At 34.4% G+C, this 3580-nt stretch overlaps 1 long non-coding RNA gene across 2 annotated transcripts; it reads left to right on the top strand.

Annotated features, from left to right (window-relative positions):
- The first annotated feature begins 618 nt into the window (after positions 1-618).
- Positions 619-3071, top strand: LOC132129059 (uncharacterized). 2 transcript variants are annotated; one of them, XR_009428433.1, is made up of 4 exons: positions 619-929; positions 2111-2240; positions 2389-2473; positions 2781-2940. It is a non-coding gene; the product is annotated as an uncharacterized LOC132129059 (long non-coding RNA). The 2 variants fall into 2 exon arrangements; XR_009428431.1 differs by lacking the exon at positions 2781-2940 and adding an exon at positions 3003-3071 and having other exon boundaries at positions 628-929.
- Positions 3072-3580: the final 509 nt, after the last annotated feature.

A 3580-nucleotide genomic window follows, 5' to 3' on the forward strand; every position in this document is an offset into this window, starting at 1 on the left:
AAAGCGCCGCCACTCCCACCACGCGCATCACGCGCTGTGCGTCAACCCATTCACTCCCAAAGCGTCAGAAACTGAAGCGTGGTCAAGCGCCTCTAGCGTCACTGACATGAGATGTTTATCGCTATGAAATCACGTTCAAGAAGTCTCATTCAGCACACATCGCGATACTTGCCATCAGTTTACAAGAGCCGCAGATTGGGTTAGTAGTAAATATGCTCTTTTAATGCCTGTTATAAAATGTATTCTGTCTTCTTTATTAATCAGATGAGCGCCTTATGTTTACTCTCTGTATTACATCGGTCATCCGAGGCTGTCTTTGAGTTTCATTGTGTTTAACTAAATGAACACAGCTGCTAACTGGGGTGATTAAACTCTACCTGTCACGTGACGTGCCTTAGACCTGGGATCCGTTTTATATTCATCTCAGGTTCAAAGATGTAAGTTGTATTTGTAGTAAAATCATAGTAACCATGACACCTACAATAGTAGGTAAAACCCAGTAAACAAGACATTTACCATGTTTTTTACCACAGTAACTGTAGATTTACTATGGTTTCGTGATAGCACAATAATCACCAAAATAACTATAGTTGTACCACTGTAATGATAGTGTTTTAATGTGCTTTTATATGACATATTTCACAGTAATCACATTTACTGTACCATGCTTGTAATACCTTTATAATGTAAATCAAAAAAAAAAAAAAAAAAAAAAAATTTTCCCATCTTGCAGTTCATTCATATTAGTTTATATCTTAAATATTTTGCTCACAGATCACTATTAACATTCTGTATATAATTCTGTTTTATTTTCTTTCCCCTTGTATTTATTTTTTAGCTGAAAAGACGTAAAGGAAGCAGTCACCCCAGTGGTGTTTGTGGAGAGGTATTCCTTCAGAAATGGAGAAGACAGAAAGCTGCAGAGGCAGGTTGGTCTGTGACTGTGATAGTTTGTCCCTTTTATCAAACATTTCTGCTGTTATCATTTGCACAGCATTTGTTGTTTCTTAAACTGTTGTACGGTCCAAATACCCACACTTGCCATCTTTGCACATTTCCTTTATTTGGCCCAAGTGAGCATGAAGATCACAAGTGTGTGTCGATCTTAACATGACAAAGTTCGTTTCAACTTTGCATTTTAAAATAAACTTCAATAGTCCCTATTAAAGATGACAATTTAATTTGTGGTGCTTCAAATTAAGTGATAAAAAGAAGTTACAAATGATGTACAAAATAAATATACTTTTCTGTGCACCAAGAAAACGTGCAACACTTTGTTTTACTACTAAATTATTCTCAATATCTAATTATTATCATTAATATTTCACATACATTGGAAAGGTTTTTGTGACCTCCTGTGAGATCTCTGCAAAAAGTCTCACGATTAATTCCAAAGCATGATGCATGATGGGATACACTAAGCGTTGTATAGCGCTCCGGAGCAGTACTGGAGAGGTTTAGTGTCTGTTAAGGACGCTGCACTTTGGCATTATTAAGACCGGGGACAGTCTTGTGCATGCACTGTCACATACACAAGCTCTCAAGTGACTAAGACCTCAAGTGTGGGTATTTGGAAAGGGGAAAAGTCTTTAAAATGATCCCTAAATACATTCGCACATCAAAGTCTTAATAATTCAGTAATTCAATTTAACACTTGTATGATATTGTACAAGCCCCTGGACAATCTCATCTGACACTGTCACAATATTGGAAAATCACACAGTCAGAAATCTTATATTGTTCATTGGCTTCTCATTAAATTATTCAAATAAGCCCCATCAGTTCATGTTCCCCCTAAACGTGATCTCCACGAGTAGAAATGCTAGTTTAATGTGTCACGTGATATATATTAAATCTTTGATTAATTTGTCAGAACCAGATCAATTACACTACTGATAACAGCCTTATTAGCATGTACTTATTTTTAAACCAACTCATATGAATATAGCTTGCTATTAATGACTTATACAGCAATTAATTTTACAGCATCTTTGCAGAGGATGCTTTCATGGTCTAAAAAATAATGTATAAGTAATGTATAAGTTAAAGTATATAGTAATGTATAAGTTGCATGTAATGAAATAATATTTCCTTTCTTTCTGTCTTACAGGATTGTTTGCAGATAATGCTGTTCTTCTTTTTCAGAAGTTTTTGGTGAGCCAACCCTCACACACCTTCCTAAAAACTAAAAGAGCTATTACTGAGTCTCAGTGAATCTTGCCATGATCAGCTCTTCCCAGGTACATTTGTTTAAAATATTTTTGAATTAACATTTACTCATCAAATGCTCTGGTCTGAATCTTACTTTAAATTAACTTAATTACGGTATATGTTTAATGAGCAATATTAATTGCACACAGAGTAAGTAGAGATTATCTTGTTTCACAGAAGAGAAGGAAGACCAAGGAAATGATTTGCTCAGGATGAGGAATGAAGATGGTCATCTTGTGCTCAAGCAAACAGAAGTCCTCTGGTATGTGTGTGTCAAAGCAATGCTGTGTTATGTGTTATATGACTGGTCATGTCAGCCGTGAATATTCTTTCCAATGTTTTTATTTTTATTTTATTTGATACAGCTATTATAATTATAGCATGTTAGCAAAGTGTGACTGGAACATTTTTAATCTTAAGTTTTTTAAAAATACCACCTGTTTTTCTTAAAAGCATACAAGTGTCATAAAAGTTGTTTAATTGATATAAACACCAATTGACATTATTTCATTGTTTTGTTAATGTTATGTTATAAATTGTGGATTGATAGTTGATTGGTTTGAAGCCAGGCCTTACACTGCACAGACTAAAACACATTTGTGAGAGAAGTCAGGAACTTTGGAGAAAGATTCTAGAGGAAGAAAACACATTTACTGCAACATTAGATCAATTCTAGAGTCTCTGAGAACTACACATGCTAATGGAGTCTCATGAGCAAGACCTTTGCCTCTGTAATTTTTTCTTAATTCTTGCAGAATGAAATTTTTATTGCAGTATTTTAATTTGTACAGATGATCTCATCAGCCAAATGAGGGGTTTTGACCGAGTGATGCTCTTGAAAGGAGTGAAAGAAGAGGATGAGAGATCCTCTGGCTGAGAATACGCTACGCCACATCAGTGCTGGATATCAAACACAAACTGTTTCCAGACACGAGAGAAGAAGATCATGATGGGGAGATGAAACCAGTGTAGATGTGATGATAAGGAATCATTATTTTCTGGAACAGTATCACATGTCTTATATGTATCACATGATCTGTATCACAGTTGACTGGATGGGACTGTGTAACTTTTAAGGACATTTCATCACTCATCTGTGTGAACTGATTAATATATGAGGTTAATGTATTTTTGATGATAAATAATTATTTTCCTTGAATCTTATTTGTCTTGATGCTACTTTATCATCTTTATAGTCTATGCTTCAATAAAATGAATATGATGAATATTGTGTTCTGAAGATTCTTGGTAAACACATCATTTTACTAGGTAGGCTCATATGTGTTTATTTTATACTTTTAAAAACTACATATTATTAATCATCGGGATTATTTTTTACTTAAGACATAAAAATATTTGATCAGATTAA

Source organism: Carassius carassius, chromosome 4 (assembly GCF_963082965.1).
Source record: "Carassius carassius chromosome 4, fCarCar2.1, whole genome shotgun sequence".
In the NCBI taxonomy this organism is placed as follows: domain Eukaryota; kingdom Metazoa; phylum Chordata; class Actinopteri; order Cypriniformes; family Cyprinidae; genus Carassius; species Carassius carassius.